The sequence below is a fragment of the Gopherus flavomarginatus genome, chromosome 2 (genome assembly GCF_025201925.1).
Source record: "Gopherus flavomarginatus isolate rGopFla2 chromosome 2, rGopFla2.mat.asm, whole genome shotgun sequence".
Taxonomy (NCBI): Eukaryota; Metazoa; Chordata; order Testudines; family Testudinidae; genus Gopherus; species Gopherus flavomarginatus.
Window position 1 is genome coordinate 130763037 of NC_066618.1, and position 24816 is coordinate 130787852.

A 24816-nucleotide genomic window follows, 5' to 3' on the forward strand; every position below is an offset into this window, starting at 1 on the left:
CTCTCAGGGTTTCTGCACCTGCAGTACCCACAATCTCTCAGGGTCTCCCCTCCCCAGGGAACTCCAACCCCCTATCCCCACCTCACCTCAGTCTTGGGCTACTGCCAATCACCATCTAGACCCTACTCACTGGGACAGAATGCAGTATAATTGCTACTCATCATTGGCAAGGAGGGTTTAGACCTGCTGCCTCTGCCTACCCTTAGGCTGCTCCTCTGTCAATACCGTTCTTGGCATTTAACAAGACCTACAGCCTGGGGTTTTCCAGGCCAAAGCTCCCCAGCTCCTCTGGCCTTTCCCCAGCTCTGCTCCATTTTAGGTATCCCTGCAGCCAGGCCCATTCCCTCTCAACAACTAGAGGAAGACTATCTCTTAGCTTCTGGCCCCAGCCCTCTTATAATGACCAGCTGTGCCCTCATTAAGCCAGCCATAGCTGTGGTCAGCTACCCTCTGAGCTTCCCCAGCTGTTCTTAATCCCTCTTACTCTGCTGCAGCCCTCTCCAGGGCTGCTTCCCCACTTCAAGGGCTGGGGCAGAGTGATCACCCTGCTACAGGGAGGGAGTGGTGGAAGTCACCAGAATCGGAGACCTCCTAGATTACGACTGGGGAGACTGGCTGGATCCCCTGATGCTCACTTGGCGTATGGGGCTCTCCAGGCCTTGTATTCCCAGGCGCGTAATACAGGAGGTGTGGGACGCTTTGCCGCCCTCTGCTCAGGCCTACCTCCACTGGGTCCTGCACGAGGGCACACCTCACCCACCCCAGGCCCTCTGGACCTTTTAATTGGGCCCCTGCCCCGTGGACCCAACCACTCCCCCGCCCCTTCTCCATAAACTGGCTGCATAATCTGCAGCAGTTCGCTTCTAAACCGTGCCAAGGAAACATCTATATATGCTCGTGCTCCACACCCTTCACTCCCTCACCCTCGTGTCCCACACTGACACAAAGTGCCAGGACCTCGTGACACCTCTGGAGGGTGAGGAGCCCCAGTGGGCCAGCCTATATTCCACCCTGGTCCCAAGGCCCGCCGGGGATATCAGCTGGCAACTCCTTCATCGGGCCATGAGCACGGACATGTATTTGGTGCAGTTTACCCTGTCCCAGACACCTGACCCTTCTGTGGCGTGAGAGAGACCGTGGCACACATTTACTTAGAGTGTGTTAGGTTGCAACCCCTATGCCGACTACTCACGAATATACTGTTCTGCTTCTGGCTGCATTTTTCCCCTCACCTCCTTCTCTATGCACTCCCTACCCGTGGCCCCACAAAGTCACGGGACCTCCTGGTCAACCTGCTCCTAGCTCTGGTTAAAATAGCCATCTATAAAACCAGGGAGAGGAGGTTGGCTGATGGGGACTCCTGTGACTGTGGGGCTTGTTTCCGATCCTCTGTCCGTTCACGTATTCAGGCAGAGTTCCTTTGGGTGGCGTTCACTGGCTCCCTTGACACCTTCAAGGAGCAGTGGGCACTATCTGGGGTTCTCTGCTCAGTGTCCCCATCAGACTCCATTCTTTTGATCCTCTGACCACACTCCTGTCCCTGTTATTTTATTAGTTGTCCCCCGTAACCAGTTGGGTTTCAGGTCCTGTACATCCTCCCCTTAGGCTGGGAGGGGGAAACTTTTAGCACCGGGCTTCCGCCCGCCCACTTCCCAGAACCCAATAGGTACAGGTGGTAACAGCTTAGACCTCATCATTTTCTATATATAGTTGGGATTATATTTTCCAATGTACATTTGTAGTGGGGTGGTCACACTGCTCCTGCCCAGAAGGGTTAAAAACAACCCTGGAGAGGGCTGTAGCTGGGGAAAAGCTGATTGGAGAAAGCCTCAGCTATGGCCTTCTCCCTCTAGAAGCAGAGAGAGCATGCATGCTGCTGGCCCACTGCCCTCTTATAACTGCCAGTTGGGCCAGCAGCATGCATGCTCTCTCTGCTTCTAGAGGGAAAAGGGCCTGGCTGCTGGGAAGTTGAACCAAGTACCTCGGGTGGAGCAGTGCTGAGGAAGGGTAGAGGAAGCTCTAGCCTAGCAAAGACCCAGGTTGCAGGCCAAGTTAAGGGCTTACAAGAGGGTACTCGGGCTGCAGCAGGGCAGCCCAGATATAGGCAGAGGCAGCTGGTCCAACCTCTCTTGTTGATGATGAGTGGTTTATAGACTGTAGTCTGCCCCAGAAAGTGGGGGCTAGATGATGACTGGTAGTTGTCACTGAGGCAAAGTGGAGTTAGGCGGATTGAGGGTTCTCCTGGGTGTAGAGACCCAGAGAGATGGTGTACTGTTAGGAGCCAGTGTCTGAGGACAAGGGGCACTGGGTCTGGGAGGGACAAGGGGGGCCCAGTGGCAATGAGGGGTCAGCCTGCAGAGGGTGCTCCTGGATTAAAGAGCTAATTTCCAAGATGACTGACAGGAGGCGCTGCAACAGTTACAGAATTACTTTGCATTTATCAACATTGATATTTCAGCTGCCATTATGTCATCCACTCACCCTGTTTTGTAAGATCCCTTTGTTGTAAATCTTCACAGTCTGCTGTGGACTTAACTATCATGAGAAGTTTTGTATCATCTACAAATTTTGCCATCTCAGCATTTACCCCTTTTTCCAGATCATTTATGAATACGTTGAATAGGACTGGTCCCCATACAGACCCCTGGGGGACACCACCATTTACCTCTTTCCATTCTGAGAACTGACCCTTTAGTCCTACCCTTTGTTTCCTATCTTTTAACCAGTTATTAATCCTTCGAGGATCTTCCCTCTTATGCCATGAAAGTTCACTTTGCTTAAGAGGCTTTGGTGAGGGACCTTGTCAAAGGCTTTCTGAACATCTAAGTACACTATTTCTACTTGTCCACATGCTTGACTGCCTCAAAGAATTCTAGCAGATTGGTGAGGCAACATTTCTCTTTACAAAAACCATGTTGACTCTCTCCTACCAAATCGTTCACCTAGGTGTCTGATAATTCTGTCCTTTACTATAGTTTCAACTAGTTTGCCCAGTACTGATGTCAGGCTTACCAGCCTGTAATTGCCAGGATCTCCTCTGGAGCCTTTTTAAAAAATTGGTGTCACATTAGCTATCCTCCAATCATCGGATACAGAAATTGATTTAAATGACCGCTTACATACCCGCATTAAATTATAACAGGAATGCTGGGTTCAATATACTAAAGATGGTGCTGCACTTATCTTTAACACTGACAATTTTCTTGTTTTAGAAACAATCACACTCAGTCTCAACTCAGATCCATAATTTATTTAGTGTATGTGTTCAACCTCACTGCAGGAATGTATGAAACTCTCAATATTTATTGCTTTTATGCTGTGAGAAATGTTGTCAGTTATATTTATGCTATTAACATAAAAATTCCTGTACCTTTTATCACTGGGACATATTATTTATTATTATTCTTTTGGTCCATTGTCTTTTCCTGGTAGCATCAAATTCTGCTGAAGCTTTTATTCAGAATGTCTTGTTTCTAGTGTAATTGTCTTTTCAATTTATATTCAATGCAAGAAAGGATACCCACAAAACCAACATTATAATATCTAAATTTTATGGTTGGGAAATCTAAGGCCGGCATACACTACGTAGTTAAGTCAATGTAAAGCATTGTACATGGACCTAAATGTCAGTGTCTACACTACAGACTTTCTCCCACTGCTGTCAGTGCCCTACTACACATAATAACTCCACCTCCGTGAGAGGCATAGGGCTTATGTCAGTGCAGTTAGGGTGATGTAGACATATTACTTATATCGGCTGTTGTTGGCTGTCTTGTCAATTTCATGGCTCCATGCTACAGTTGTGAAATTGACAAGAAAGCTGGGCAGGTACAGCTCACTAGTCCCTGGAGCTCCATCCATGGCTAGACTGCTCTCTGCTCAGGGAGGCATGAAGCCTGGGCAGCTGATCCCCTTTCCCAGCTGAGAGCAGGGAGCCCAGAGGCTGGGGGGCGGGGAAGCTGGGCTCCCAGTGGGGAGCTGAACTGAGGGTAGTAAGTATTGAGCTGGTGTCTACAGTATAGGTTTGTAGTATAGACAGGTCCTAAAATCACTCCCCTTGTCCTTGTGGATTATTTGGGATGTATTTGAGGTAGCTGCATCCTTTATCTTCTTTTGTTGCTTTTATAAGAAAAATATAATTTATTATTGTGGTTTCTTACTGAAAGATTCCCTCCCTGTCTGGAGGATTGAGTTTAGAAATCTGTGTGCCTTTATGAAAAATATTGCTTGATTTAAAACATTAAAAAATATTTGATATAGGTACATTCAGTGAAAATTTTCAACTGCTCTACTTATTCCTTTATCCCGTAATCATTACTGTCTAATAGGGTTGCCAGGGGTCTGGTTTTCACCCCTTGTGACTCCAGGCAGCACTGCTGATGGGGCTGTTAAAAGTCTTTTTGACCACCCACAGTAGAGCAGGGAGGGTGATGGCCCAGCTCCACGCAGCTCCCAGAAAGCTGCTGGCCTTCCCCTCTGGCTACTAGGCTCTGCGCACTGCCCTCCCTTCCCCAGTGCCAGCTCCACAGAACTCATTGGCTGAGAACCACTGCCAATGGGCACTGTGTGGGAGGCACCTGCAGGCAGGGGCAGCGTGCACAGCCTCCTGACCATGCCTCTGCCTAGGAGACAGAGGGAAATGCCGTCAGCTTCCCAGGAGACACCTGAGGTAAGCGCCACTCAGAGTCTGCACCCCATGCCCCTCCCAAGACCCACCCCCCTGCCTGAGCAAACTCACTCACCCAAACGCCCTCCTAGAGCCCTGCACCCTACCTCCCTGCCCCAGCCCGGAGCCCCCTTCTGCACTCTGTACCCTCAGCCCCAGAACAGAACCTCCTCCTGCACCCCAAAGCCCTCATGCCCAGCCCCACCCCAGAGCCTGCACTCCCAGCCAGAGCCCTCACCACTTCTTGCACTCCAAAACCCTTGGGCCCAGCCCAAAGTCCCCTCCTGCACCCCAAATGCCTCATCTATGGCCCCACCCCAGAGCCTGCACTCCACCCCAGAGCCCATATTCTCTCCCACACCCCAACCAGGTGAAAAGGAGGAATTGATGGAGGGAGAGTGAGTGAGCGATGGGGGCGTGGGGTGGAGTGAGAAGGGACAGGGCAAGGGTGTTCAGTTTTCTGCAACTAGAAAGTTGGCAACCCTATTACCTAAAGAGTTGCTATCACATCTACCTAGTCATCTCATTCCATATATGGTGTCTGTTATGGGTGAGTGACCTCAAATCCAGCCCATACATGGGAAGAAAACAGTAGCTGAAAATGATTTGCAGCAATGGGTCACCCCACATCAGTATGACTGATGGGAACTACACAAATCAATTCAATAGAATTATAGATAAGTAATAGGCCACGTCTACACTATGGCATAAAATCGAAATTATTAAGACCGGTTTTATAAAACTAGTTTTATAAAATCGATTTTACGCATCCACACTAGGGCACATTAATTCGGTGGTGTGCGTCCATGGTCCTAGGCTACCATTGATTTCCGGAGCGGTGCACTCTGGGTAGCTCAGTAAAAGAATGAGACCAATAACTTCGATTTCCGTCCACACTAACCCTAAATCGATATAGTAATATCGATTTTAGGGTTACTCCTCTTGTTGGGGAGTACAGAAATCGATTTTAAGAGCCCTTAAAATTGATTTAAAGTGCCTTGTAGTGTGGATGGGTACAGCATTAAATCGTTTTAATGCTGTTTAAATCGATTTAACGCTGTAGTGTGGACCAGGCCATAGTGTAAGTGCTCATGTAGCCTGCAGAAAACTGTTTTTAATGTTTCAGATGTCACAATTAAGGATAATACTATATCACAAGTAACCTGTGGGAAGCAATGTTTGAGAAGTGCTGTAACTGGGCCCAATCCCATGGCCAAAAAAGTCAGTTGGAGTCCTTCCTCTCATAAAAACCCTCTAGCAAACAGGAAACCTGCAGTTCCCAAGTCCCCTGGCTTATTAGAATAGATGACTTTTGAAAACTGTTGGTGACTAAGAATAGAAAGAAATGGACTGCATGTTTGCAGCAGGAGCCAAGGGTGATCTGAAGAGTAAACTCTTATATATATATATATATATATATATATATATATATATATATATATATATATATATATATATATTAGAACAAGTCAGATAAATGGAGGGGTGCCCTAAGGAAACATCTTGAATACCTTCCCCAAAACCTTTGCTCTGATCCTCTTCTTAGATTCCAAGGCCAGAAGGGCCCACTAAGATCATCTAATCTGACCTTCTGTATAGTGCAGGTTATGCAACTTCCTCAAAACAATTCCTTTTAAACTAAATAATTCTCTTTTAATTATTGGAATTGCAGGGAGTCTCAGAAGAGGGAAATAACTTGCAAGTCTAACCTTGCTAAAGGTTGCTCTGTTTGATCCTCTTAACCTGAATAATTTGCTGCTGATACTTTGCTGTTGCAGATGCAGATTTTCAGGTGGACAGTCCTAAGGCCTATGTCCAGTTAATGCCTTTATAAGATTACCCTGTGTGGGCATCCATTAGAGGTTGAAAAACATGTCCTGTCAGGGAAACTTCAGCAACATCTAGTTTAGTAGTTTAAAGAACTTGAGCACTTTAATAACATTTATCTTTTTTTGGTGACAGATGCATTGCTTTCAAGACAGAAAGCTCCCTTGACATGGTGGTATGGTGATTTTCTTGTGGTGGAAATTAAAATCACAACTTTTTTCTTAATATAATTGACCTTAGTTAAGTGTCCCCTAGTTAATTTACAATGCCAATTTCTACCAAAAGGCTGATAAGAGTGTGTATCTTTAGATTCAGCACTCACTCCTTTTTAAATTAAAATTATTAAATGATAATATGATGTCTTAGCTGATATATATGTTAATATGCTGAGCTTCTCCATACATTGGTTAATAATGGAATATTCATGCAAATAACAAAGATAGGCTTCAGGTCTTAGTTTCTCTTCACTGTGTATGTAGAAATCTGAGATGTTTAATATAATGTAGTCCAAGGCAGACTTATCTTACTGTTGCAATAATGACTATCTTTCGTGAAGTGGCACTTATTCAATGTAGTTCTTGGAAAGGATAGGGAGACACCTGAGCAAGTGCAAATTTTTGGGGGGAGGGTGAGGATCTGAGTACACATTTACACCATTTGCAAAATTATGATAAACTATATAGTGCCATCTTCTGGAGTATGATTATGATTTTGACTTAAAAACACCCACTAGTCTTTTCATATTTGATGCCACAAAGGAACCACATTATAATGCTGAAATCTTTTTTACTGAACGTTTTGTGTTGTACTACAAAAAGGGCAGCCCCTGACCACTCCAAATTCATGCAGAGCTACTGGAGAAATCGTCTTTCAAAAGTCCTTTTGAAAAATAATTTGGTTACATTCTTTCATCTATATAGTCCTAGGAACCATCAGAGTTCCTTAAAGTCAAAACTTTCTAGGAGCCATTGTAAAAAGATGTGGTTTGATTCCAGATGATAGGAAAAATGAAAGCATCACCTCAAAGCAACACAGCATGCCTACGAATAACAGACTCCACCTACAGTGTATGGAAAGTGGGTTAATATGTGTTTCCTTTCACAGCTGCCAGCTTCCACTGAAGAGCCACTCAAAGGAAATGATGATTTTAGCACAATAATACTCTTAAAGATCTTTTCTGTACTAAATTCACTGGGGTAAAGCCGTAGCATTTTTTTTATTTATAATTAGGGGCTGTGACCAGACACTTTCACTTACTGCTTGTTGCATGTCCCCAATGACAAAGTATTGCATTTCTAACAGATGATCTCAAACATGGTGAAAGGCATATATAGGATAAGTAATTACAAATCCAGATACACTTAAAAAGCATTTACTGCCACATAGATCTGGCAAAAGCATAAGTCGAGCACAATGGTGATACAGATGCAATCTGATGAGAACTCAAAAATCTGACATACAACCAACAGCTTTTTAAGTGTATACTTGAATCATAGGAGAATAAAGCTATACAATCTCACTTATAGTAGTCACCTTTAGAATGAATGGGTTACCTCACTCTTCGCAGTATTCCTTATATACTTACTATAGGGACTTCAGCAAATATTGAGACAACACTACTTAGTTGCCTAAGGCAGCCTACAAACTTCACTGACTGCTCTACTAACATGATTTGTCTCAAAAGTTTCAAGGATGCAAAACACATCAGAACAGAAAATGGAACCTTAAACTTACAATTTCTCTTTCTGTGCTCTGAACATTAGTTTCTCTTTGCTCAATCTCATACTTTCCATTGCACCTCCATCTGTCCTCATTTCCCCATTACCTTTTTACTCCTCTCTCTCTTTATTATCATACAGGACACAAATTGCTTACCCAGAATTTTTGTTCTCTGGAAGTAGTGATAACAGACCCTCAGTTTCTCCACTCTGAGTTGAAGTGATAATATTGCTTGTCAGTTTTCTTTTGACCATCATGAATAGGTACTTAGATACTTTTCAATAACACCATCTAATTTACTTACAATTTCAGGTGCAACAAAATACAGACAGATGACAAATTTCTAGGCCCAGATCCTTAAAGGTATTTTGGTGCCGAACTTCCATTGAAATAAATTGGATTTAGCCATCTAATTACTTAGGACTCAGTCATGCATCTGCAGAGAACACTTCAAAGCTGAACTAATAAAATTAAGAGGCTATTTTGAAAATATAGCTCTAGATGTTATAATTTCATTAGTTTACTATTTAGCTTGTGAAACTTCTGCCTGGAATTTGAAATCAGAAGTGTGAACCAACTATATAATCTTTACTCCTAGCAGACAGCATTGTATTACTTATAAGTGAAAATTTACAAAAATATTTGCCTACTGTTAGGCTTCTAAAGTCATATTTAGACACAATAGACTAAATATGACTTTAGGAGCCTAACTTTAGAACACCAAGGTTTCAAATTTTGGCCTGTAATTAAAATATTGTGTAGTACAACTTTTCCTTTTTTAAAGTAAAAGTTTGAATTTTATTCATTTTTAATGACAAGCAAGCAACTTTAGTAATATTAAATAGACCATAGAGTTGCACAGGAACCAAAATAGTCTAGTTTGGTTTTGTTCCAAATCAGGAAGGAAAAAATGTGAAACTTTCTATAAAATATTTTCCAACAAATTTTTGGGTCAATCAGAATATTTTTCTTTGACTAAAATCAAAACACTTAATGGTGCTTTTGACTTCATTTTAGATATTACAATGTAATAATTTTATAATATAAACTGCTAAATGAAGTCCTTTCAAACTGAATAATTAAACATTTTGCTACAACCTTATAAAAATGCTTCATTTAGATGTTTTTAAAGAAATTTTTGTCACAACTTACATTGTCACAGAAAGGTTAAATTTCACTGAAAGTATTTTCTGACAGCAAATTTTGTCAGAAAATGTTTGGTCAGTTCAAAAATAATGTACTGATTATTTTCCTCAGAATTTACAGACTTCAGAATTAAAAACTAAGCACTTGAAAGGCAATTAGAATATGGCTTCAAGAGCTAATCCAATCTCACCATCCTCCTGTTAGAAACATTTTATTGATACAAGTGATCATGTATTGAACTCTGCCTATATACTTGTCATGGTATAACCCACACTCTGAATCTTAGCGTCCAAAAGATGGGATGCGAGCCTGAATTCCCCTAAGCTTAGTTACCAGCTTAGATCTTGTAGTACTTCCACCAACCAGGACTTGCAGTGCCTGGTACACTCTGGTCCCCCCAAAACCTTCCCAGGGGACCCCAAGACCAAGATCCCCCTGGACCTTAACACAAGGAAAGTAAACCCTTTCCCCCACCATTGCGTCTCCCAGGCTTTCCCTCCTTGGGTTACCCTGGAAGATCACTGTGATTCAAACTCCTGAATCTTAAAACTGAGAGGAATTCCAGATTCCCCCCTCCCTTATCTCTCCTTGTCTCCCACCAATTCCCTGGTGAGTACAGTCAATCCCCTTCAGCCTCAACAATGTCTTAAAAAAGTAAAGCATTTAATAAAAGAAAGAAAAAAGTAAAAGTTGTTGCTGTAATCAAGATGGTAAATGTTACAGGGTTTTTCAGCTTATAGACACTAGAGAGAAGCCTCTCCCCCAGCACAAATACAAATTAAAATTCTTCAAGCAAAATACACATTTGCAAATAAAGAAAACAATCAAAAAGACTAAACCGCCTTTCTACTTGTACTTACTACTTGAACAGAAAATTAGAGAGCTTGTAGGTACGTCTGGTCACTCTCAGAACCCAGAGAGAACAACGGACAAACAAGCAGCACAAAACAAAGACTCCCCCCACCGAGATTTGAAAGTATCTTGTCTTTTGATTGGTCCTCTGGTCAGGCGTTCCAGGTTCACTGTTTGTAACCCTTTACAGGTAAAAGACACATTAACCCTTAACTATTTGTTTATGATAATACTGATTCCTGCCTCTCCTTCTAAGGAAAGATATCTTTGACCTGCTTGGGTGAACTTGGTAGTCTGGCATCCACAGCCAATATTTTGAGAGTGGATGAGGCATATTTGGCCAATATTTGGAATGCAGGATCTCATGGCCATACCCTGAGTTGTGACTGCGATAACTATGGTAACTATGGTATGGATATAGGGTTTGCTAGCTCATTCTAAAGTGCTGGATGGAGAAGGCTGTTGGCTTTCATTTTCTATTAGTCCTGGATCCAAAGGGAAGGGTAAAATGTGAAGATACTATAAAGCAGGAGGATGGGCTATGGGAAGGCTGTGTTTCCAGCTTGTGTGTAGAAGGTAGCTATAAACTGTTGGCATGTCTGGCCCCCATTATCAGATGACACACAGGAGGATTGGGTCTGTGGCCAGTGGTTATGCTTTGGCTTGCAAGTCAGTCTCTGCAGAATGGGACTGGACTGTACAAGTGTATAATCCAGACTGGAAATGTAGGGGTTTCTCCCCTGTGAGAAAAAGACTCCGAATTTAAGATGCATGAACAACTATTTGCAGATGCTCCTTTCTTGGAGATCCTCAAGTATATATGTTCCTTGAAAAGGAAGTATTTGATTTCTGGAGTTTACAGATTCCACATAGTATGTCTGCAGACTCCAAACTGCTGATCCAACGCTATTATCGCTATGTATCTTACAAATTCAGTCATCTTTACCAGCGAAGTGAATAGAGAGGCAATGTAGTTGAGTGCTTAAAGTACTAGATAGAATGGGATTCAAGAGATATGGGTTCTCCTTCTGGCACTACCTCTGACCTGCTATTTTACTTGCAAGTCACTTGTCTTTCTGTCACTGCTTCTTCTCCCATCCTTTCTCCTGTCCATTGAGATGATAAATTCTTTGGGCAAGGACTGTCCCTAATTGTGTATTTGTGCAGTGCTTAGCATAAGACAGACCAATCCTGAGTTGGCCCTGTAGGTGCTACTCTAATATAAATAATAAATTGCAACCTAACAGTTTTTTGTATGTAAAGTCAGGCACTCAAAAGTTAAGAAATGCTAGTATTATATGTGCAGATTCATTATGATGCAGTCTTTAAATTACATGATCACATACTGCTTTTTTCGTGGGACCCCCTAAAATGTAAGCATCTAAGCAGCTTAGAGGACCTCTTTACTGCCCTTTTCTGGCGCAGGGTGTGGCAGGGCCAAAAGACCACCAGCAGTAGGACTCAGAGCCTAGTTCACCTGTCACAGATGGCTAAAGACAGATCCTTATTACAGGGTCACCCTCTGCCAAATTTCAAAATCCTGCTCCAAAGCATGTGGATACTAGAGCTTTTCTAAGAAAAGCTTTGTTGAATTTTTAACATGGATATATGATATAGTTTTTCCTAGCCTTGTTTTCACAAATGGCTGAACTATTTTAGCTGACATTTTTTTCAAAGAAATTCAGCCTGAAACAAAAACACTGCACTACTAAAATTGTAGACCAAGCACTTAAAGTTTGGAAAGCTTATGAGCAACTGAAAACACGGTCTTATACTGGGAAGTGTTGGACACCCGCAGCCTGGTGAAGCTACCAGGTCAGCTAATACAAGAAAATAAAATCAAATAAAATTAGAATTTAAATTTCAGTCCTGAAATGCGAGTTATTTGATTTAAAGAAACTATCCTCTACAAATTCCATCGGTGAGGTTTATATCAAGTTTTAGAAGATCTATTAAGTTTCTCATGCCCAATGAGACCTGCATGTCTTTCAGAGATCCATATTGTTTGCAGACAATAACTCTAAATCCAACCCCCAAACTTTAATCCAAAATTCTAATAAACAGTAAATCTCTCAAAAGTTTGTTTTATTAATTAGTCTTTAGAGAGATAACTTTCCAAATAATCACTGGAAAGCTTTTAGACATGTCTTTTCCCATTAATGTCAAACTTTCCTCATGAATACTGCTAGAAAAGATGGACAGAAAGAAGCTTTTATTTTTCAAAATTACAGAAAATAGGTTCCAAAATCAGTTTTAGGATCAAAACTAAGTTATAAGCCAATGGGAGTCATGCATATAACACATGTCAAATTCAGACTGTTAACTATCTCCTGCAAATATAAACAAACTTTTTTGTCTGAGATTGGCTGAACAAAAAGTAGGACTGAGTGAACTTGCAAGTTCTAAAATTTTACATTGTTTTATTTTTGAATGCAGTATTTTTGTACTTAATTCTATATTTGTAAGTTCTACTTTCATGATAGAGATTGCATTAAAGTACTTGTTTTAAGTGAATTGAAAAATACTTTTTTTACAATGCCACACTTGTAATAAAAAATAAATGTAAAGTGAGCACTGTCTAGTTTGTGTTCTGTGATGAAGAAACTGGGTTTATTTACTCTGCAGAAGAGAAGAGTGAGGGGGGATTTGATACTAGCTTTCAACTACCTGAAAGGTGGTTCTAAAGAGGATGAAACTAGGCTGTTCTTACCGGTGGCAAATGATAGAACAAGAAGCAATAGTCTCAAGTTGCAGTGGGGAAGGTCTAGGGTTGGATATTAGGAAAAACTATTTCACTAGGGCCTGGTCCACACTACGCAGTTAAATCGATTTTAACAGAGTGAAATCGATTTAACGCTGTACCCTTCCACATTACCGTGCACTTTAAATCGATTTAAAGGGCTCTTTAAATCAATTTCTGTACTCCTACAAAACTAGAGGAGTAAAGCTAAAATTGATATTAGTATATCAATTTAGGCTTAGTGTGGACGCAAATTGACGTTATTGCCCTCATTCTTTTACAGTAGCTACCCACAGAGCAACGCTCCAGAAATCGACGCTAGCCTCGGACCACGGATGCACACCACTGAATGAATGTGCCTAGTGTGGACACGCACAATTGACTTTATAATATCTGTTTTATAAAATCGGGTTAAGCTAATTCGAATTTATCCTGTAGTGTACACGTACCCTTAGAAAACTCAAATGGCAAACAAGGAGGAAATCAAGTGCCTAAAAAAAGTGAATACTTGTTTGATGGCGGGGGAGGGGGGTGTCATGATTCTTAACAAATCTGAATCTATGCTTAACATGAGTGACAGTTCAAGCATGGCCAAGGGCCGAGGGGGCCCTATGGAACGCCACGCCTCAAGGATTGCTCTCCCACTCAGTATATTTAGAATGAGATGTGCAAAGCTACGTAGGGATTAGACACACAATTCTCATTAGAATTAATGGAAACTGTGTGCCTAAATCCCATGGTTTTTATAAATCTTAGCTTTGTGTTTTCAAAAAAGACACAGAGGACCAGATTCACCCCTGCTAATGCAGAAGGGTGGTGGTTTTATTACTATTTATTTATCCAAAATAATAGTTAGTAATAGTACTGATTATGTACTCATTGCATTACTATATTAGGTCAACATTTTCAAACATGAATCTCTAAATTAAGCTTCTAAAACCCACACACAAGCACAGTGTTTTCACAAATGGCTGAACTATTTTAGCTGACATTTTTTTCAAAGAAATTCCAAGCATCTGAGGCCTGGTCTACATCTAAAATACAGGTCATCCTCGTTATATGGCTCAGGTCTGTGAAAAATTTCATGTGCTGTGTGATGTAGTTAGGTTGACATAACCTCCACCGTAAACACAGTTAGATTAACAGAGGAATTCTTCTGTTGACCCAGCTACCACTTCTCAGAGAAGTAGAGTACCTGACTTTACAGGAAAACCCTTTCTGTCAATGTATGAAGCAACTACACTACAGGCCTACAGTGATCCAACTGCAGCACCATTTTTATGCTACTGTAGCTGCTGTAGTGTAGATATTTCTGACTTTTAATATGAACCTATAAAAATCAATACCTGACACTATTCAATAAGGGTATAAATCAAAGGTCATCATTTCAGCTCCAGGCTACTTAGTTATTTGATGGATAGACCTAGAATATTTATTTTCGAATCTCTACAAAAGAAATAGTAATGCTGTCAAGATTTGTCTATTGTCATATGCTCAAGAGTACTTGTAAATATCAAATACCTATACTGGGTTTATAAGGAAAAGAAATTTTTTCAAAGTCTAAAATTCACTATAATCTGCAGTCATTCCACAACTGAATTCTATCCAGAGACTGTATAAAATAGTCAATATTTGTGTGATTATATTCTGTCAAGCAAAATTCCCCTTGAATTTACAATTAGATACAATTTTCTTCTTCATTTCCTGTCCTCAAAGATTGTGTAGACCTGGAATTTTCAACCTTTTTGACCCATGACCTACAAAATGGGAAAAAAAGCCCACTATCCAACAATACTTTGCAAATCAAACATTGTGGCATGTGGGTCATAGGTAGGGCCCCACTAAATTCATGGTACATTTTGGTCAATTTCACAGTCACAGTCAAATTTTAAGATTTCAGCTATTTAAATCTGAAATTTCACAATATTGTAATTGTTGGGGTTGTGACCCAAGAAGAAGTTGCAAGGGGTGACCAGGCTATTTTAAGGGGGTAGTGGTACTGCTGCCCTTACTTCTGCGCTGCTGTTAGTGGCAATGCTGCCTTCAGAGCTGTGCAGGTGGGTCAGGATCTCAGCTCTGAAGGCAGCGCCGCCACTGCCAGCAGCGTAGAAGTAAGGATGGCATGGTATGGTATGCCGCCCTTACTTCTGTGCTGCTGCTCGCAGGGAGCTGCCTTCAGAGCTGGGTGTCCGGCCAGAAGCCATCACTCTCCTGCACTGCCTTCAGAGCTGGGCAGCCGAAGTAAGGGTGACAACACCATGATCCCCCTAAAATAACGTTGTGACCTCCTGAAGCTCCCTTTTGGGTCAGGACTCCCAATTTGAGAAAAACTAGTCTCCCCTGTGAAATCTATATAGCATAGGCTAAAAGCACTGAAAAGACCAGATTTCACCATCTGTGATGCGTTTTTCATGGCGGTGAATTCGGAGGGCCCTACTCATGGTGGTGCTCAATGAGACAGCCTAGGAAAGGGTATTATTTTCATTTTTAAACAGTGATGTTAATAAAATAACGTATTACTCAGGTTATAAAATGTCTCTAGGTTTCCATTTTTAATTTGTTTAGCTAAATTAATAACAGGTCAGTTTGTGTCCTGAGACAGTTTTTTCTGTGCTCAGAATTTAATACATTTGCATAAAAAGAGTAAAAGTTTGCCTAAAACTTTCATTAATTTTAATAACCCCTGCAGACACTATGATTATTGTAAGATACTCAAGTGTGGATGTTAATGTGAAATAGTCATAGGAATGCTATAAGGCAACTGATTTATATTTCGATTTATCTCAAGGCACAAAATCATGTGCTTTTTCTCCCCTTTATTAGCAATTGCAGCTTCTTAAGTAATCTCAACGAATAGTGCCAAACCTTCTTAGCTTCACACATTAAAAAAATACTCTATTTTCAATTACAGAATGAGGGTTGGAGGAAAATATTAAAGGATTATTTGCCTTCCGGTAGCTTTAGGAAGCAATACCTTGGAATACTTATAATTTCACATTGATCTTCCACGTGAACTAAGAGAAAACTAGTAGTACAATACAAATGTCCGAAAAGCCGTCAAATCAGCAATAAATAAATAAATCCACTATCATGAAACTAAGGGCTGGTCCACACTACGGGGGGGAAATTGATCTTAGATACGCAACTTCAGCTACGTGAATAACGTAGCTGAAGTTGAATATCTAAGATCGGATTACTCACCCGTCCTCACCGCGCGGGATCGATGTTCGCGGCTCCCCCTGTCGATTCCGGAACTCCGTTGGGGTTGATGGAGTTCCGGAATCGATATAAGCGCGCTCGGGGATCGATATATCATGTCTAGATTAGACACGATATATCGATCCCCGAGCAATCGATTTTAGCCCGCCGATACTGCGAGTAGTCTGGACGTGGCCTAAGGGTACATCTTCACTACCCCCCATATCGGCCGATTCCGTAACTCCAGCAACCCGAACGGAGTTGCGGAATAGACCCAGTCGTGGACATTGATCCCGCCTCGTGAGGATGGTGAGTAATTCTCTCTTAGATACTTCGACTTCAGCTACGTTATTCACGTAGCTGAAGTTGCGTATCTAAGATCGATTTTCCCCCGTAGTGTAGACCAGCTCTAAAAGAGTATAGCAGGCTCTCCCTTTCAGCTTGGGCTGGTGCCGGGGGAGGGCAGTTGCGTATAGGCGAGACAAGACAAACCACTTAGGCATATGCAACTCTAAAAATAGCTGTGTAGACAGTATTTTAGAGTTCTAGAATGAGTACCGCTAGCCTGATCTGTTGACCCAAGCTGGGAGGCTTGCTTTGGAATGCATTGCAGACACATCCTAAAGATTTAAATACTTTCCAGGAGTCCTGGGTGGGGGTTGTGTTTTTTTGTTCATTTATTTATTTATTTGTACTTAATATTATCACACACATACAAACTCTGTTAAATGAACTTTATTAGGGCTATAAAGTCAAGCTCTCAAAAATTAGGAAACACAAGAGTTAAAGGCCCCAGAACAACTTTAATTTGACCCACATGTGCATATACATTATGATACAGTCATGGGACACCTAGAGAAATAGGTGCAAACCTCCTGCATCTGGAGAGCACTTCATCAAGAGTCACAGGAGAAGCCTGCATGGAGTTACTTCCAAAACTTGGCCTTTATGTAGTAAAGCAAAGCATAGCAAATCCAGTTACAGGAATCATTCAGTTCTACTCAGGGAGAACTGAATCAGACTTCTGAAATCCCTAATAATGATCACGACTAAGTAATGTTGTGATATTTTCTTCAGGCTTTGTATATAGCTAACAGCTTGAATGATATTTGAGTTGTGTTATTCTAACTGATCAACTTTGTATGAACCTACAGCATGAAGATTTTTTGTATATTAATAATTAATAAAACTTGTCTGCTGTCGTATGCCCTTTTGTTCAGTTATTTTTTCCTAATGAAATTCCCATCGTAGTTTCATAACCTTCCACACCCTCTCCTTGTCCATTTCCCTCCTTCACACACATTTCTATGAAGATGTCTAAAAGATGTAAGTCAACACAGAAGTCTACTTATTTTTATTCATCTTTTTAAAGTGGGTTTTACTATATCAGGGAATGTACTAGCTTTTGCTGGATAACTGAATAATCTAATTGGGGCTGCCGTTTAACTTTCTCTCCTTGCCACTTCCTCAAAATTTGTTACCCATTTTATTGTGTGTACTCATAATTAGGCCTTATACAGCGAAAACTTGCACACATGCTTAACACTAACCATTTGATTAGTACCATTTAACTTAAGTGTGTGATTAAAGTAAAGCACATCACTGGGACTACTCACAGCGATAATTAATGGTTCTGACCATGGGTGTGGGCAAGAATTTAAATTTTACTGCTTTTGGGGGGCACCTTAAACACACACAGATATTATACACATTAAACCATATCAACGCATGCATGTACATCATATGCAAAGAAATAAACAGTAGGATATTCATCATTTCAACAAACTATACCTTTAATCCACCTCAAACAGGGGCTCCTAAACATTATGGGGAAAACATGTGCAAACCGAATAGGCATACACACATCCATAAGTTCATGTTATGGAGATACTTATATGACCTTACTGAGTTTGCATACTGCATGCTTGGAGGAAATACTATAGTAGAAAAAGGTGAGTGGGGGCAGAGACCATAAAAATCGTTGTTGAATTCAAGAAAGATTTTTATGCTGTATTCACCAGCTTTATTTTCAATCCACGTTTTTGCTCTCTCTCACTCTTTCTCTCTGACAGGTCTACCTTCATTTTGAAACACAGGGAAAAAATTGACTTCTGTTCCACATATTATCTTTAATGACACCCCTAGATTTTGTCTCCAACACCAACCTGGAATTGTAATTTCCAATCACTTGCCCAATCTCTCTTGCTTTGGTTTCAGCAATTCTGATTACTCCTTTTCCTGAGTGCTGCTAGGCTGATTCATGGCTCATTGTTTTTATGGCATCTGCATAGTCTCATTTTTCAGCATTTCCTTCTAGGACCTTTCTCAACTTATTGTTTTAATAGCTTAATACTTCCTGAGTTCTGATGGTTTTGATGTCCATCCAGAATGTCCTCCATCATTTAATATGCCACAGTCCTTCAAATCTTCACAGAATCTGTCATACTCAGCCTGAAGGTCACCATTCATTTAATAGAGTGCAAGAATCTTAAATATGGTATTTGGATCAACTTAACACTCTTTGCCTTGCTTGCCGGGCACTTCATAATTTGTCTTTGCTCCAGCATCTTCCATTTGTTTAAATTAGAGCTGTGATAAAATGATAGTCAGCAGTATGAATTGTAATGAAAAAAGTCTCTTCACAGTCATCTGCAACATAACCCATTGCTGCTCACTCACTGTACTTCACAAAAAAATCTGTTACAATCATGACAAAGGAGCTGCCCAGAAATTCAATTTAAAGTCAACACATGAATAATAATATCAGCAGCATGTGTTTGCTACAAGCACAGACATCCACATAGTGTGTTAGATTGTCAAGAGACTAAAAATATTCATCTATTAAACTTCACAGCACAGCTGTAAAATAGGTAACTAAATTCTATTAGCCTCACAGCTGGATTAAGGCACTCTGGAGCCCTAAACACGTCATGACATGAGACCGAATGCCATGGCCATCCTTCATACCATGGCCATTTACACCCTTTGGATTAGTAATGGCCAGAGCTGCCCACATATGAGGTGCAGCTGCTCCATTGGTAAGGGTGGCCTCATTCTTCTTTGGGAGTACCAGGGCTCCCCTGTTCCTCAGCCCACTACTGTTGTGGATAGCATTCAAGTTAATGGCTTTGGGACTACACATATCTATAATTTACATGATGGCCCCCTTACAGCCACCATTCTGCTTATTCAGGCAGTGCTGAAATCTTCCCCTGTGATGATATGTGTTCTTCACACTCTCCAGTTCCTTGAAAACTGGATCATATAGTGCCACTGGGACTTAGCTCTGTGACAAGCACACCAACTCACAGTCAGCGGATCTACTTCCAACTGCAGCTCTCCTTCCAGTCAAACAACAACTAGGGATTCTGACAGATCTACAAAATTACTTGCTGTCACATAAGAGTCTGTTCCTTCCCCCTACTATTGGCCCCTCAAAGAACTTGAACTGCCCATAGTTTCATTGTTCTTTGGAGAATGACACGTCTCTAGAGCTCTCAGAGTGGCTGCTAATCCTGAGGCAATAATGAGGCAATGACTGGCACATACTTCTCTGCTCTCATTCCCAACAAAATAAAGTTTTACTTTGAGCTTCCCTCCTCCCATTGTATAGTGAGATTTGTGTACAGCGCCAGTGCTTGCTTCCACAGGGGCCAGCCTGAGCAAGCTTCCTTTCTACAAAAATCCAGGGTTCCTGGGGACTTCCAGCCGTGGTACATGCTGCTAGTTGCCACACTGAAAATTCTTACTTGCAAATTGCTGCCACTATGTTTTATAAGCACTAGATGAGGCAGCAGGCAGAGCTGTAGGAAAGATATTGTATTGTGCAGGCTGAGAGGCCAAGGTTACATTCTGGGGCTCCAAAGGTTGAGGCCTAGCACTCTGCACTATGCTGGTATTCCTGAGCCACTAGCACCACATTGAACTAGATCCCATCAGAGGCTACGTCCAGACTACCCGCCGTATCAGCGGGTTAAAATCGATTGCTCGGGGATCGATATATCGCGTCTCATCTAGACGCGATATATCGATCTCCGAGCGCCCTTATATCGATTCCGGAACTCCATCAACCCCAACGGAGTTCTGGAATAGACAGGGAGAGCCGCGAACATTGATCCCGCTCTGTGAGGACGGGTGAGTAATCCGATTTTAGATATTCGACTTCAGCTACGTTATTCACGTATCTAAGATCGATTTCCCCCCGTAGTGTGGACCAGCCCTGACCTTCTTTCTGCAAAGCCACTCACCCTGCTTCAATTGCTTCCTGTGTCAAGTATGCTAGGGTCAGGACTGGCGCTAGGGGTTTTAGCACCCTAGGAGCATGGCAATTTCTCCGCCCCGCTCGCTGGTCCGCGGCTCCGGTGAAGCTGCCGCAGTGGTGCCTGCGGGAGATCCACCGGAGCTGCGGACCAGCTGACCCTCCGCAGGCACAACTGTGGCAGGTCAACTGGAGCTGCCTGCCGCCCCCTCCGGCATAATGCCGCCCACCAATAATCCTGGCGCCCTAGGCGATTGCCTATCCTGCTTAAGTGGACGCGCCGGCCCTGGCTAGGGTCCATCTGGAAGAGGGAAGTATCAGTTTCCAACCACAGAGTAGAAAATGTTCTGTGAGTATTTTCTACCAGCCACCCCAGCAGAAGGCTATTGTTATGTATTTGTATTAACTGCCAATTTCTTAATCTGAGGTGCCCTCATTTTACAGGTGCATAGAAAGGTTAAATAATGGGTGTAAAGCTGAAAAGGTCAAGCAGTGTAATTATGGATTTCAAATTACTACTATGACGACTATGAACCATATAAATTAAAGAATGTAATATGAATATGAGAGTGATTGTGCTACTACTTGTATTAAGTCTGAGCATGTCTAATATGAATGAGAAGTTTCCAGGAGTCTAAGCAGAATCACTCTGACCGCTCTTGCAGTTAATAAAACTACTGTGTCTTCTCTCCAGTCAGCCTGACTCCTAAGTCAGAGGAACAGAGCTAGGACCTGGCCTCAAGAGCTGGTAGTTCACATCAAAGTTCCCTCTAATTTTTTCCATCCATGTGCGGAATGAATTTTGTTATGTGCATAGAGATATGTGCAGATGTGCAGCACCGGTAGAAACAAAAAACCCTAGATATATTTTTTAAAACTTACCATAGAGATAATTACTCAATCCAGGTTAGGCATTTTAGAACTCACTACTCAAAGAATTAAATTTAAGCATAAGAGAGAAATAAAAATTATGAAATGCATTGACCAGTCAAAAACTAAAATAACAGCACTTTTAAAGCATAAAATTATAGAGAATATATGTGCATTGCAGGAAATACCAAGAAGTAACAAACAACAACATCAACAGTATGCGTTGGGAGGAGAGTGAGAGACACACACACAGTTTTGTGTGTGAGAGTGTGTGTGTTTGTGAGACACACAACATCTTAAGTATCAGAGGGTAGCCGTTTAGTCTGGATCTGTAAAATGCAAAAAAGAGTTCTGTGGCATCTTATAGACTAACAGATGTATTGAAGCATAAGCTTTCGTGGGTGAATACCCACTTTGTCAGACGCATGTTGTATATCTGTGAGAGAGTGAGAAACAGTGTGTTGTGTCTGTGTGTTTCAGAGACAGAGACTGTGTGTGTGTGTGTGTGTGTGTGTGTGTGTGTGTGTGTGTGTGTGTGTGAAAGAGAGACGTGCATGCACAGTGGTGTGAGCACACGTATGAGAGACAGAGGGAAAAACAGTGTGATGCTGTGTATGAAAGAGAGAAACACACACAATGGAATGGTGAGAGAGACACACAGTGTGTTGTGTGTCTGAGTGAGAGAGAAATAGAGAGACATTGCCGCTTTAAGTATGCTGCCCTTTTAAGTAGATCTGCACTCATCAATCTGAAACCTGCTTGTTTGTTCAGACACAGCAGCAGCCACCAGCAAGCTCCCTACTTCCCACTCCTGAGCCCTGCCATGTCCCCATACTAGCTCTGCAGAGATGGAGTATTTGGGGGGGCAGAGGGAGGGGGACACTCTGACATCTGCATCCTCCCTTCCCCACCTCCACAATGCACAGCAAACAGGAGGCTTCCAGGAGCAGCTGTCCAGGTGTTCCAAACCTAGGCAGAGGGTAAGAATAGCACAGCAGTGTGAGGAGGGGGGTACCTGAAGTCTGCAGCACTTGACAGACTACTGGGCAGCCACGCAGCTTAGAGGTTCACAGCCCTGAGATCAAACCCCGAGAACAACCACTTTCCTCTGATCTCATTCAGAATAATTTTCCCTGTAATTTCTTGCCCCATTGGGTTTTGGGTATGGACCTCAGTGTATGCCAAATCTTCTTCCCAAGCCCCATCTCAAATTACTGGCTTAAGCACTGAGGATTTCCATGAAAATAGAAATCCACACCTCCAATTTCAGGAATGGAGTATGCCCCACAGCCCAAATGGCTCTAATCAAGGGGAGGTTCTGTTTATGCACATAGAAAGAGAAGAATCAATCCCTTTGGGTTTTGTTCATTGTTATTTGCTATATTTATAGATGAACTTGAGCTGCAAAGCCTGGCCCCAAATCCAGATGATCGTATAATTATTTGTACTAAAGTAGAACCTCAATGTTCCAGCTGAAAGCATGGCCCCATTGGTTATCATAGTAATTTTTATGCCTAGAGGTAGTAAAAGAGCACACAATGTAAATTCATTTTTAACTGTTTGAATAACCAATTAACTCATAAAACTAGAATTCTAAAGTTGCATTCATTTTTAAAGCAATGAACGCACAAAGAGGCCCCCAGAATTCTTGTTTTTTCAGAAGAAACCCCAATGGTAATAGCCTCTTATGCATGCAGAGAAACACATTCCTTGTGTCTTTTGCGGATATGATATTTATGCTACTAAACCAGGAGTTTGCATAAGCTAAAATCACAGGAAATAAATGCACTTCACTGACTTTTAGTTTTCTTTTGTGCTTAAGTAGTAGAGAACCGGATCTGGTTTCTCTGGAACTATTTATCACAGAGGAAGAAGCTAATTATCAGCAAAAGTGGAAGCACCAGACTCCAATTTTTGAGCTCCAATATTAGCTTATTCTTGTTCAGTCTTTCTATTTATCTAAATTTTTGTATTGCTCTTGTTGCAGGGGGGCAACAGTTTGGATTTGTTTTCCCGGTGTGCATATCCCCAATGACCACACCGGAGTGGAGAAGCATGTCTCCTTATTTGAATCAAATAAGGCACAGGGAGAAATCAATCTCAAATCCTGCGCGCATCACTATCCGTTGCCATGTCTTGTTTACAAAGATTTTCACAGGTGCTACAATCGATCATTTACAATTCATTAACTACCGGATCTTTTAATTAACTATATCCTTAACCCCTACTACTGACCCCTCCTTTGATCGATTACATTTGTACCATAAACAAAAGAAAATGATGAATTATTACATGTACTCATGCTAGCTACCAGGCCTGAGAATGTAAACTTTTAACCCCACGCCATATTGCTAATTACTTGGGTCCTAGCCTCCCCCAACAATCCCCCCTTTGAGAATACTCAAAGGCCTTCTGTTGAGTTTTCTCATATTTATTATTTAGAACAAGGTTGAAAGGTAGGTCACCTTACGTTGGCAGCGAGACCGCCTTAAGGGGGTACATTTCTGTTGGCTGACGGAGGGCAGAAAGACAACTTTTACAGCAAGGCACTCCTATCTTCAGACCACAGCAGAAGAGCAAACCACCAATCATTGTCACTATTTTGCATTATGTGAGTGACAATGTCATGCAAGTTAGCCAGTCTATTTTCAATACTTTGGCTGTGATCAGAAAGGTTAATGCAACAGAGACCCTTAAATTCCCCACAGCCATGATTATGCCTTAAGAGGAGGTAGTCTATTGCAGCGCGATTTTGGAGTACCCCTTCTCGGACCCCTGTGAGTTCCGAGGCCAAGTCAGAGATTAAAGTGGAAGTTAGGTTAATGGACTTGGTGAGGGCACAGGCCACTTTAGCAAGCTGGAGCTCTGCATCTAAGGCCAGGCCTAGGACTCCGACCAATGAAGTAGCAAGGGCTATGGCCTGAGATTTAGACACCAGATTTACCTTAGAATCACATGTTTCGTCCAGAGGCAGGCCACGCCGAGCCCTCTGGGTTCGGGTAGGTCCAGGTGTCCCAAAAACTAGAGCATGGCCAGGGACAACCCCCATGGTTAATCGTCCGAGAGAACAAGGGCCCCCCGAATTGTTAGCTGGGACATAGGTAAATATAGTTAGTCCGCAAAGCAAAAACTACCCACAGGGAAGGTATAAATGTGCATAAAAATAAGAAGTCGGGGTTGAGGAAACAGAACAATTCATCTCATGGTTGGTTAAATTAGTACCAACCTTCCGTGTCCCTACAATAGTAAAACAGGAAGTAACATTTGAGGACAGGGGAGCGGAAGGATAAAGGGGCCAGCTGTCCAGAAACAGTAAACACCCATACAAGTATTAAAAACATGACCAAATTAAAGTTATTTGCTTTTAAAATAACTTGAATCCCAAATCTTCCGATGCTCCGGTCCCGGTAGGCTGAACCATCCACTGCTCGGGGTCTGGATTCTGCGGTGGAGGTACAGCTTTTAGTCGGGAGTAGTGAATCCAGCTTTTGTGTCCCTCTACTTTAGCCGCCATGTGGGACACCAGTAAGACGAGATAGG